The sequence below is a fragment of the Magnolia sinica genome, chromosome 7, assembly GCF_029962835.1.
Source record: "Magnolia sinica isolate HGM2019 chromosome 7, MsV1, whole genome shotgun sequence".
NCBI classification, from domain to species: domain Eukaryota; kingdom Viridiplantae; phylum Streptophyta; class Magnoliopsida; order Magnoliales; family Magnoliaceae; genus Magnolia; species Magnolia sinica.
In genome coordinates this window covers 5,180,403-5,194,533 of record NC_080579.1, presented here as the reverse complement: position 1 = coordinate 5,194,533, position 14,131 = coordinate 5,180,403, and the positions used below count along the sequence as shown (strand labels likewise).

The 14,131-nt window shown below is 38.7% G+C and overlaps 1 long non-coding RNA gene across 1 annotated transcript; it reads left to right on the top strand.

Annotated features, from left to right (window-relative positions):
• Positions 1–1,202: 1,202 nt before the first annotated feature.
• Positions 1,203–13,881, top strand: LOC131250921 (uncharacterized). Its single transcript, XR_009173496.1, has 2 exons — positions 1,203–1,471; positions 13,473–13,881. It is a non-coding gene; the product is annotated as an uncharacterized LOC131250921 (long non-coding RNA).
• Positions 13,882–14,131: the final 250 nt, after the last annotated feature.

Sequence of the window (14,131 nt, the reverse complement as noted above, 5' to 3'; positions counted from 1 at the left end):
TTCTAGTGCATCCAACCACATGACTGGTATTGTTTCCTATCTTCACAATGTTCAGCCATATAAAGGTAATCAAGTCATCACTATTGCTGATGGAACTCAGTTATCAATTTCTTCTATTGAGTTATCCTTTTCTCCTTCTCCACATCGTACATTTACTCTAATTGATGTCTTTCCTGTATCAAATTTGTTTGCTAATCTTATCTCTATGAGTTAGCTTGTCCATAACCAATGCCTAGTGATTTTTTTCCTAATTGTTGTTTTGTGTAGGATTTGACAACAGGGGAAGTAGTTAGGAAGGGTAGGAGAAAATGACGACTTTTCTTACTTGATGTTAACATCTCAATTACTCTATCTTCTTGTTTCTTTTATCATTCTGCTGAGATAAGTAATACAAACAAAATGTAGAAATTCTGTCAATGTCGTCTTAACCATCTATATTCAGATAGATTATCACACTTGTTTACTTCTAGTATTTTAGAAAAAACTAAAATTTAATGGAACTTCTATTAATTTCTCTTGCCTTTCATGTTGTTTATCTAAAAGCAAAAGTTTGCATTTTCTCTTTGTACTTCTTTATTTAACACTCCTTTTGAGATTGTGCATTTTGATGTTTGGGGACATCTTTGATTTTATCTATGTTTGGCTTGAGATATTATGTGATATTTATCAATGACTTATCAATATATACATGGATACATTTCTTGCACTCCAAGTCACAAGTTTTCACAACCTTTAAATAGTTCTACATTATGGTGGCTATATAATTTGAGAAAAAAGATTAAGGTCCTATGTTTGGATTCAAGGGGGATATATTTCTTTAGAATTTAAGGCATACTTTCATGATCATGGAATCATTCATCAGAAAACATATCCCGATACACCCTAGTAGAATGATGTTATTGAATGAAAAAATTGACACATTATTGAGACTGCCAATACCTTGATGACAGACACTTTTGTTCCACACATTTTTTTTTATAGGCTGAGGCCATGTTACACTTTTGATTATCTCATCAATTGTATGCCTACGAAAATTCTTAGTAATGTTTGTCCGAATTTTGTTTTATTCGATTCACTTTCTACTTACTCTTTGTTTTATATTTTTTGTTGTATTTATTATGTTCATTTTCCTTCACATAAACATAATAAACTTTCTCTAAAATCTGTTCGTGATATGTTTCTTAGAATTGGAGAGACTCAAAAGGGCTACCGTTGCTATGATCCGATTACTCGTTGTGTTCGTGCTTCAAGGAATGTTGTCTTCTTAGAAAATTTTCCATTTCATACTCTAATCTTACCAAATTCAACTACTTCTAATGATTTTAGAGGATTAACCTAGTTTTTTGATATCCCACATGTTGCAAGTTTATCTTTTGCTCATTTATAGATCTGTCAACGAGAAGAAATAGAAGCGCTCCATCTTCCATCACCTCCTGCTAATCAACTTGCGGCCGATCCATCCCTTCCAAAGGTACGTCAATCTAGTTGTACGTCACACCCTCTCGATAGACTTATTTGTTCTATGCTTTCTGCTCTTGAGTCGGTCTGTGTTCCTACGTCTTATTCTCAGGCTTTTATACACCAGTGTTGGAAGGATTCCATGACAATAGAATTATAAGCTTTTGTTGATAATTATACGTGGGATCTTGTTCCACGTTCCCTTGGTCAATAGGTGATTGAAAGTAAATGGGTATACTCAACCAAGCTCAAATCGGATGGATCCCTTGATCAGTACAAGGCTCGTTTTATTGCACAAGGTTATAAACAAGAGTATGGTATAGACTATGAGGAGACATTTGCTTTGGTTGCAAAAATGAAGACTGCCCGAACACTACTTGTTGCGGCTAACCGTGCTTGGTCTATTCGCCAGATGGACATAAAAAATGCATTTCTTCGTGTGGACTTACAAGAGATATATATGGCCCAACCTCCTAGTTCAACTGGTTCGAAAATTTTAGTTTACAAGCTTCGTAAGGCATTATATGAACTAAAGCAGGCTTCTCATGTTTGGTTTTAGCGTTTCCATGATGTTGTGATTGCAGCTTGGTTTAAGCAAAGCAACCATGACTCCTCACTCTTTACACAGTCTTCCTCCCATGGAATTGTTATCTTATTAGTTTACGTTGATGATTTACTTCTAATTGGCATGGATACAACTGACATAATGGAACCTCAGAATGTTCTTCAGTCATCATTTCACATAAAAGATTTGGGCAATCTTACATACTTTCTAGGTTTGGAAGTCTCCCGTACCAATCATAGTATACTCATTAGTTAGCGAAAATATACACAAGATTTCATTAATCTTGCAATTTTTTCTGATCAACAGACAATCAATCGAGACACCAATGGAGTTGAATGTTCAATATGACAAACAAGATGGTGATCTATTGGAGTAGCCTACCCTATTCCGTCGCCTTGTCAGCAATATTGTTTACTTAACAATGACAAGACCCGATATTGCATATGCTCTGTCCATGTGATTAGTCGGTTCATTGTTGAGCCTCATATGTTGCACGTGACTATTGTCTTGCGAATACTTCGATATCTGCATGGCTCCATAGATTGTTTCTCTCTCTTTTCTTTGACATCTCCTCTTGAGCTTGTCACATATTCTGATGCTAACTGGGCGGGTTGTACTTTCACTCGATGGTCCACCACAGGTTATTGACTATTTTTTGTCACATCGCTTATCCCTTGATAGTGCAAGAAACGAACAATCGTCTCCAAGTCTAGCACTGAAGTTGAGTATTGTGCCATGTCTTCAGCCTGCAGTGAGATCACTTGACTTTGTGGACTTCTTTCAGATTTTGGAATTGTTCTTTCTACCCCAATTCCTCTTCATGTCGATAATACTAGTGATATCCAGATTTTCTGTAATTCTGTTTTTCATGAAAAGACAAAACATATTGAGGCGGATTGTCACTTTATTCACGAAAAGTTTTAGTTTGAGTTCTTTCTCTTCCATATGTTGCATCCCTGAATCAAACTGCGGATACTCTCACGAAAAGTTTGCCAATAGCACGACATTCTTTTTTGGTATCACATCAGTTTGAGGGGGGAGGGTAGTTATTATCCCTTCCTATAAATATAATTTGTAATACTGTAATTTAGTTTTCTTCCCTATATAGCAATATTAATCATAACTTATCATTGATATTAGCTGATAGAGCTGGAATTGTCCACATTACCCTGTGTTATCAGTTTACACTATCACCGATTATCGGCACTGCAATTGGGACGAAGATCATTTTTAATCTTTTTTAATCATAACTTATCATTGATATTAGCTGATAGAGCTTTGCTAATCACACGTGTGTACAAGTCAGCTAATGGACAGACCACCACATATGCAAGCATGGAAGACTTGTGTAATGTCAAACCCATCCATCATGGATGGACTACCTTCACCTTTGGGCAGTATATGTCAGTAACATATACGTATACACGATGCGGTTGATCTGATGGATGACTTGGATACTTCACCTGTCTGCCATGCTGGCATATGTGGTGGCCTGTGACTTACCTGACTTGAACACGTTTGTGGGCTTAGCGATGCTATAACTGATAAATGCAGTTATGTATGCATCAGAGAAAAATGGCGATATAATATCTAAACAGTCTTGATTGATTTGCTTACGACTCCTTCCCATTTTGGAATTGACAGGCTAAAGAAGTATTACTATTTCGGTTCCTGAAATATAATATGGGTTTAAACAAATCAGTTTGCCTTGTTTGTCTGAATGACGCCTAAAACCTGTTTCACCTCATTTTGAAGACCAAATGAGGTTTTAAGCGTGTTTGGATGACACTTTGACCCTAAATGCCATTTGCAATATTGTATTTTGGGCAAACCTCATACTAGAGATAATATACACTAGGGGTGCACACGGAACCGGTAGAACCGGTAAATTGGACCGGAACCGACCAAACTGCACGGTTTGGTCCAGTTTCGGTTCTAGTTCCGAAAATCAAAGAACCGGTTAGTTCGGTTTGATTCTCGATTAGAGGTCATGTAGAACCAAATCAGACCGTGAACTAGACCGTAGAACCTAACCTGGAACTAGGGTTGTACATCGAGTCGAACCGAGTCGAGCTGGCCTCAGCTCAACTCGACTCGACTCGGCTCGAACAGTGGCTAACCCCAGCTCAAACTCGGCTTGGCTCGGTCCTTGAGCCTGACTGGCCAGCTCAGCTCGGTTTGGTCAGCAGCTTGGGCTAGCTCGGGTCGAGTTCGAGCCAAGATCGAACCAAGTTCGCCATTGAGGCATTTCCATAAACACCGTTGCCTCTGTTTGTCTGTTTTACAAACAGAGGCAATGGTTTTACAGGTATTTTCTCAAACACCTTCTACGTAACATTAAAAAAAAATAATTAAAAAAAAAAGAAGAGAAAAAGGATATTTGTTTCATGTACATAGCTTCCTTGCCACCTTACCACTAGTCAAACCTTCCTTGCCACTGACCACATTTCATTGAGTCATTTTAACAAACAGTTGGTGAGCAACATCAATGGCAAAGTAATCGAGTCACTGAACTATTTCAATCCGAGCTGGATTTGATCCGAGTTGAGTTGAGCTGAGGCCTGCTTGAACTCGGCTTGAACTCATTTTCGAGCTCAAAAAATCAGCTCGTCTTGGCTCGGCTTGAACTCAACTTCAAACTGAGTTGAATTGAGCTTTTTCGAGTCGAGTCGAGCGAGCTAACCGAGTTAGCTCGGTTCGTGTACACCCCTACCTAAACCGAACGGCTTGGTCAATAAATATTTAAAATTTATTTTTTTAACATAAAAAGCTAGGCCATTCATCAAATGGATCACAACATGAATAGACATTAGCTGCAAAATCATTTTGAGAACAAGAAAAGGATGGTAAAAACAAACCATGATGAGATTACTTACTATGAAAATTCTCGGTAGAGGAGCTTGGCCTGGATTATTAAAAAAAAAAAAAAAAAAAAAACCCTATGCAATAGAGCTGGATTTTAAAAGCCCCGGACCGTAGAACTGAACCGGAACGAACCAGTTTTTTTCGGTCCGGTTCCAATTCAGTTCTAGGGTGCGAACGGTCCGATTCCGGTTCTAGTTTTCCTCGAACCGTTCCCAACGGTTCGGTTCCGCTCATGGGGCCGAACCAACCGTGTGCACGCCTACACACAAGATCCTCTCTCTCGCGCGCGCGCGCGCGCGCACACACACACAGCCACTCACCCACCCACACTGGCAGACCCCAAAATCCACACAGAAGAATCTCTCCTTGTTGCAAACAAGAACTATGAAGAGGAATCCATTCATCATCTCCTCAACGCGCCCTCTAACGCTTCAAAGCTTTCCTCTTTCTTTTTGGCTTTGACAACTCTGTTTTCACCATCATCCTCTCTTGGGATGCTTTTCTCCTTCTGCTAGCTCGATTCTGATCCTCAAGTTCAAGCTCTGCTGTTGCTCCCACTGTGGCAGGTTCCGAATCAATGAGTTTTGAGTTCTACATCCATGCTTTGCAGGTGTTGTTGACTGCAGTTTCTTTGCTTTGTTTTTCGAACAATCTTCGTAAGTATGACAAACGATCAGTTTTCTCAAGTGAGTATGTTGAAAAGATTGAGGTGAGTGGGACAGAAAATGCATTTTGGGTGTTTTGTTGAATTCTTGCTAAATGTTTGAATTTGGATTCGGGGGGATTACATGTTTGATTTTAGATAATTGGGTGTCTGTTTGTGTTTGTATATAGATTTGTCAAGATATCGAATTGGATTTATCGAATTAGTTTCGGGCAACATTCTGTATGAGTGGCGCCTAGCTTTGATCAATCTGGCCTTTTCATCTGGTGGCTTCAAAGAGAGCCTGTGAGTGGACCAAAAGAAGAGCTCTAGTGAAAAATCTCAGTCATCTGATTGATTGACCTCATCCAATTGCAAATTAGTTGTTGTCTAAAATTTACTTCTGAGCGACACCGATTTAACAATCATAGCCGAAATTCTTCTTCTTAATGAATCAACCAGCAAAACTTCTATCCTCAAAATCTCTTCCACTATTTTTTCTATTATTATATGTTTTTTTAAGAATAACTTTTTTTACTCCTTTTACTCCACAATCCCCCATAAAACCCAAAAAAAATGCCATCTTCCACAGGGTCTCTTTTGCCAGCATGCAATGAACAATAGTTTCTCCTGCACATGAAACAGATATTGGGACAACTTGTGTTTTTTTGCTTCATTAAGTCATCCAATGTTAATATTTTGTTTGTTGTGGCGACCTATGGAAATGCTTCGACTCTTGGGGGGACAGGAAGCCTTCCAAACTTTAGCAAAATGAAGAGAATCAACATCTGCACTGTCAATGTTGAATAGAAACATTTAGCAAAGAAAGTGTCATTTGGCGTCCACCTCCAGAATTTCCTATCCTCGGTCAAACTATCAATATGCTTGCCTAATAGATTGGTTCCATGCATTAGTAGTTAACCCAGTTTCTGGTATCATTTTATGGTTTCTTTTGGCCTACTGTAGGGTGAAATGGGATATAGTTGTTTGGGATCTTGTTTTTGGGGTGTATAATGGAAGATGAGTGATGGTTTGATTTATTTTCTTATTAAATTATTATTATTATTGTTATTTTTTAAAATCCATGGGTGAGGCCTTGAGATTGTTCTTCCTTTATGTTTTTAGAGGAATTCAAGTTTTTTGAACAAAATGTGATATGTTACTTCTCCCTAATGAGTGTAATCAATTTGCTGCTTTTGTTTTAATTGCCATTTGTATGCTGTTTAATTGCTCATGGATTTCCTCGTGTAGATTTTATTTTTTTTAATTATTATTAACATTGTTATGGCTATGGTTATGGACTAGTCGTGGATGTGGATTGGGCTTATTGAATCAGGTGTCTGGGAATGGGGCATGTGCCTTGGTATTTCAAAGTTACTTAAGTGCCCATGTCCTCTGATAATTTAAAGTTTACTCCATTCAAATAACTAATTGCATGTCAATTTTTTGCCTATGACTACTCACTTTATACAAGTAGAGATTTGCTAATAACTGCACCAATATCTTAAAGAGAGTTGCTAAGTGCATTTATGCGAGTTCACCTCAGATGTGAAAATGAGTTATTCATGTAAATAACTTCCATAGAAAAAGAAAGGAAAAAAAAAAAAAAACAAGAGAAGAAAAAGGAAAAAACAGGAATAGGTTTGTGGTGTCAGGCCAGTAATATGGAAATCCTCATTGCGTATACATTATGTATAAAAGAATACAGTAGATGCCATACTTAGGTTGGCTGCACAATCATCCTTATTTTCAAGGCATCATATACCAAGTGAGGTTTGCCTGATGAGAGGCTCTGATCTATCCTACGTGTTTCTGGTTTCAACATGTGAGTGAATGCACTTTCACAGTGCACTCAAAGGATTGCATGCTGTTTTTCCTCATATTGGAAATTATAAACAATTCTTCTTCTTCTTCTTCTTTCTTTTTAACAAATTGGGTGAAGGTTGACATACAACTACAAGCTTCACTAATATAAAAGAAAAATTACATAAGATGGAGGGGGCCAAAGAACCTGACCTCCAAATATGAGGCAATCAACACTTAATAAACAGGATGCTTTGGAAGACAACTTTATTTTAGCAGAACAAGGTAGCAATCGAGCATACTAGTCTTCATGGATTGATCGACATGTATTGCAAGAAAATCCATAGAAAAAAAATGAAAATGACTAAAAAAGTATAACAGTTACACACAGAAGCAACACAATTCCTTGAAACAAAATCAAAGGAAGAGCTGTCTTTGATTTTCTCTCCACCTGCTCTTATTGAGGTGGATCATTCAAGCAACAATTTCAATATGAGGGATGTGGGAAATCTTGTGTCGATTGTCTCCTCCATCTAGGTAGTGGTCTTGTAACAGTGGACAGCACATGATCTTCAATTCTTGAAGCATGGTGAGATGTTGCAACTCCTCTGGTAGAGACCCCAACTGTTCACACCTGTAGATTTCCAGAATTCGGAGGGCTTTGAATTGTCCCAACCAACCACAAGGGAATGATGTCAGCTCAGGACTGTACCAAATCACCAGATGGTTAAGGTTGGGGAGGATGGGTAAAGGCCCTCCTAATGGCATCCCATTGATACTTATATTTAAACTCAACTTCCAGAGGAATGGTGGAAGGTTGCAGGGAAACGCCTTCAGCTTTGTGCAGCCATTTATTCTTAATTCGCGGAGAGCTGGCATAACCTTTCCATCTCCACCTCTCAATTCCCACTCCTCCCAATTTGGCACGCGCCAGAAGATAAGAGTCTCCAGCTTTGGAAATGAGACACCACCACTTTCGTCATTGTTATCATCCCCAGTAAACTCACCACCCACGTATCTCAACTCTTCCATTGCCATAATTTCAACGTATTTAAGAGATGGTAGTTTTCCAAGACCCGGAAGTAGTTTACACTTGCCACAAAACTGGAGTTCCACCTTGATTAGACTGGAGAACACTGGATCCTCTAGCCACTTGGGAAGCTTGGAACCTTGGTAATGAAATATTTGAAACTCTTTCAGGTTTCTGTGGGGTTGCAGGCTTTGGAGCACGTCCTCCATCTTCTTCATCTCATCATCGGATGGTTCACCACGTCCGTCGTCGTACTGCAAGGATAAAGCATGAAGGTGCTGCTTTTTATACAGTTCTGCCTCCCTAGCTTCATCTGTGCTCCTGACATTTTCCAAGCCAATAATTCGAAGTCTTCCTTGAAGACCATTGAGAGCTTTCAATTCTCCGCAATTACATCCTTCGTCGCCACCCCCAATAATAAAATGTGTTAACGTTTGAAGGCGAATTAGTCTCCCTATGCCCTGTGGTAAGTACTTCAGCATGCGGGTGTCATCTATTTCTAGATGTCTGAGGCTTATCATTTTCCTCATCCCTCTAGGCAGTTTTCTCAGCCTATAACAGCCATTGAGTCTCAAGGTCTGTAAATTTTTGCAATTACTCACCTCTGCTGGCAACTCCTGTATGCCTGTATAAGATAAATCAAGATATCTCAAGTGTTTCAACTGTCCTACTGTTCGAGGCAATTTCTTAATGCTAGTTTGGCTTGAGTCCAATGCCCTAAGGTGTCTCAAATGATGAAATATATTGTGTGGCACCTTGGAGATGCTGGGGGCAAGTAGCAATGTCCGCAACTTATGGGCCTTAAACAGGGTGGTCCAAATGGAAGCTACTTCATCATCATCGTCTTTTTCATTATCGATGATTAAAAAGGAATGGCGGACATTTTTAAGGTTCACGGAGGCTTGCTTTCTGACCTCCAATATTGAACAGTCACTTCCTGCAACAAATAGTGCAAGATCATGAACCAAATCATGCATCTTGCACTCGCTGCCATAAGTATCCTTTCCTGCATCTTGGAGCAATGAGCGCCTTAACAAATCATCAAAATAAGATTTGCCAATTTCCTCCATATCTTCACTTCCCTCAGAGTGGATGAAACCTTGGGCCACCCATAGCTTGATTATCACATCCTTGTTCATGCACCTATCTTTCGGGAAAACAGAGCAATACGTGAAGCACTGCCTTAGAACAGGAGGCAAATGATAGTAGCTCAGTAACAAAGCTGGTAAAATGCCTCCCAAGACATTGCCGGAGTTCCATATCTCACTTCCCAAGACAAGTTCCCATTGGCTTCTTGTCCTTCTTGAGCGCATGGCACTCCCTATTGTCTTTGCTGCGAGAGGCACCCCTCCACACTTCTTTACAATTTCCCTTCCAATCTCTTCTAACTCCAAACGCTCTTCTGCACCTCGATGATCGAGTGCTCTACGGCTAAACAATAACCAGCAGTTATCTTCGGATAAAACTGCCAGTTTGTACATGTGGGCATTTCCCATCACCGATGCAACCTTTTCACTACGAGTGGTTATAACAATTCGACTCCCTAATGCACCAGCTTGGAAGGGAATTTTCAGTTTGTCCCACTTCTCACCATCTTCACTCCAAATGTCATCAAGCACAAGCAAGAATCGCTTTGCATGCAAGATGTCATGGAGGCGAAGTTGCAACTGGTTCAGATCTAGTGATTCACAATTAGACCCAGTAGCAGATCCTATGATTAATTTCGTAATCCGTTTCACATCAAAATCTACTGAAACATACACCCAGATTCTCATGTTGAAATGCCCTTTCACATCCTCATCATTGTAGGCGAGCTGGGCAAGAGTGGTTTTGCCCAGGCCCCCCATTCCAACGATAGCAATGACGACGGGCACCTCATTCAACTCTCCACTATTCTCCCTCAGCAGCCAGTCTGCGACATCATTTTTTTCATTTTCTCTGCCTACAATTGACGATTGGTGGAGTAGGGAGCCTGTCTCTCGCTCACTGATCTCACTATCTATTCTCTCACACTGTCCCAGATCTACTCTTAGACCCAATTGGCTCATCTCTTTGTGGATATGATCTAATCTACCCCACACCTCCTTTATCCTACTCCCAATTCTGTGACGTAACATAACATGATTGAAGCAAGCAAAAGGCGAGAGGAAGCTTCTTACCTTGTTTCCACTGAAAGTAGACTCATTGCCTTCATCAGATCTGGGAGCTTCTGCTATCCATTCATCTAGTATGTCGTCAACATCGTAGGCCACATCTTTTAGCTTCTCCAACCAAATCGTCACCACTTTGTCCTTCACTCGCCGATTTTGAGCATCTTCAAGCACAGCTTGGATCAAGTTGAATGTACTGGAAAGCTTTTCGATCTCGTCGGTGACACCAACCAACAAAGCCACCTCATCTTGGAGGACGATTTTCAACTTCTCCGATGCAGTCGAGATGAGTAACTCAACCATGATTTCTTTTTCCTTTTTTTTTTTTTTTAGGTATGTAGATTGGAAAAAGGGAGGAGTGTGAGTTGAAATGGGAAATGGGAAAATGGGAAAATGGGAGGAGTTTGAGTTGAAAGAGGTGTAGAAATAGGAAATGGTAAGGACTTTGAATGTTTGGAATAGAGAGAGTAGAGCAGTGAAAGAAGCAAATCTTGTTCTGCAATTACTTGTACTACTGAATCCACATTTTATAGGCAGTGTTTGATAAAATGCCTGTTATTTCATCTTTTCTTTATTCCAAGATTCATGCAACACTTTCCTTCCTCTTCAAGTTTGGAATGTTGTAAGTTGGTAAACAGTGACTCCAAATAAAGGAATGGAATAATCTCATCTGGACCCAAGGTTTGGACAAGTGCGGTCCGTGTCTTCGACAAATCCTGATTGTTGATGAGATGTGTCCTACAATGGATGAACCATGCCCTAAAAATAAAAGTCCATGATCAGATATTCCAAATCCCTTGGTTGGGAGCCAACGGATGGATTGACAGTTAGGGAAAGAACTACGGAAATGGTCCCCATCCAACTCAAGTAATGGTAAAGATTGGACGACTGGGATCTTCTCATCCAGGAGACACCTTGAATCTGCAATAAGACCCATCTGATCAACGGCTGGAGTAAATGACTCATGGGCCCCACTTGAACAAACTGAGCACCCCAGGTTGGTTTATGAAGTTAATAGCATCCATGGGTTGAGTACAATGCATCACAAGAATAAGATGTCCTCAAAAGTAAAAGGAGATGCCCCCATGCAAGGAATTCCTTTAATAAAGAGGACTGAAACATTGGAGAATCGGATCTGATGCACAGATTGTTTTTCTTGCTTATGGATTGATTATGACACAGTTATGGTTATGGTCATGGATAGGGCTTACGCAATCCATGTGGGAATGGAGCGAATATTGTCTCGCAATGGGCCTATTCATAGAGCAATAGGGCCACAAAGGTGGTGTAAGGAAGGTTCTCTGTAGTTGTTTTGGGACATGTAAAGGGGCTAGTTTGGGGCTCTTTTAGGACTTGTGTTAGAGACTATGAAGAGGCTGTTTTGATGCTCTTGTCAGAAATGAGCTTTTTGGGGGGCCTTTTGTGGGTTGCTTCAGGACAATATGGGTGAAAAAAACAGTGGTGTTGATAACTGTATCATAATGCATTGGTTTTTCGTGAAATGATTTTTAAGATATTGAAAAACAAAACAACACATTAGAAAAGAAGAAGATGAAGAAGAAGAAGAAGAGAAAGTTAAACATTGTAGTCCTAAAAGTACTTCCAGAGGGAATAATTTTTTAGAACTTCATTTCGAGGATTGTATTTCCAGATAATGTTCTCCCATATTAATTTTTTGATTGTCATCCAAATGTCCTTATGGTGGGTGTAAATAGTTAAAAGCTTTCTTGTCTCCATTAAATTTTCAAGGGATTTTTACAATAAAATTCCTCAGAAGTTTAAAATTTACCAAATAGTGCCACCATGAATCAGAATTATTGAGCTGTGGGTTTTGAGAAGAGAGTCTCTTGTTTTAATTTTTCCTTTAAAAAAGTGGTGATTTGAGAATTATGGGGCCCATGATGTATGTTTGACATCTAACCAGTGTTCAAAGTATCGGTATCGCTACAAGTTTCGCTAGCCAGGGATATGGAAACAATATTGATATTGCTGATAATATCATTGATAACCGGAAAGCAAGGAAACATGGGAAAAATGGTGGAATTTTCAGTTAAACTTTAGGAGATGTTAAAATGTACACATTTCTATATTTAGAAATAAAAAAAAATTGTAAAAAGAATGCATACATAACAAATTTCCATTTAATGGGCCCTTAAAAGCATATGCTGTTGTAAGAAATCATTCCAACTATACCATCCGGCCTATTTAACCATCCAACCTTTTATCCAAATATTCATCGATATTGCAAAATATCAACAACATATGCTATTTCACCAAGAAATCATCAACAATTGGAAATGAAACGAAAGATTGTGGTCTCCATATTGTGCGTGTTGCGATATCGATAAGATCGAGATATTATCAATGACAAATTGAACACTATATATAACCATGTGCTCATGAAAAAAAAAAATTGAAATAAAAATTTTATAGTAAACAAAATTTTGATGATATTAAGATATCAATACGTTGGCGATATTATTGAAATATCGTCGATACACTTATGATACAAGCATTACCTAGAATTTACATAATCGAAAATATTGGTGATATTGATGCATTGGTAATGCAAGCGACAGTTAGAATTTACATAGTTGAAAATATTGGCGATTATATTAGCGATATTGATACGTTGGCAATACTTAGTGATACATTGCTAATACCTGGAATTTCTGATACTACGAATGTTATCGGTATCGCTACCAGTGTTATCAGTATCGCTGAGTTGGAGATAAAGATAATATTAGAGATATTTTGAACACTGGAAAAGATTGAAGTGAGTGGGACACAATTTGCATTTTGAGTATTTTTGTTGAATTCTTGTTAAATGTTTGAATTTAGATTCAGGTGGATTACATGTTTGATTTAAATAATTTGGTTGTGTTCTGTTTTCCTTTTGTATATGGATTTGGCAAGATATTGAATTGGTTCTATGGAAATGTTTTTGGCCGGAGCTAGCGCCTTTTAGTTTGGGGCAGCATTTCCTATGGGTGGCGCCTAGCTTTGATCAATCTTGCCCGTTCATATGGTGGCCTTAAAGAGAATGTGTGAGTGGACCACAAGAAGAGCTCCACTTCAGTCTTCAGATTGGTTAGCAGTTTCCAATGGCTGTTGTCTATATTTTACTTCTGACTCTTTCAAGGAACCGATGACTAGAATTGCATGATATGGTTATTTTGGGTTCATTAAGCTGCTATCCATGTTTGAAATGGTGATGCAACTTGCAGGTCTTTTAAAAATGTATTTCCTTTGTATAAGTAGTGTTTTAAGTATCGACGATATCGGCCGATATATCTCACGATATATCTTGTATCCCACATGTGTGATATGAAACATACAAGTAGTGTATCCCGCATATTCGATTTGATTTGGTGAGCATTTTATTTTTTCTAACTTTTTTTTTTTTTTTGGGTAAATCATGTTAAATCAATGTCAAATTGTTACAAATAAAGAATGAAAAATCATGGATTAGGAGCTTCAATTTTGAGATTTCGAGAAAGTGGGCGAAGTTGCTGAAAATTGGAAAAAAATAAAATAAATCAATTTCTCGCAAATCGGTTGCAATCTGTCCAAACATAAAATCAAACATATATATAACCCGATCTAGTGATTCTTCT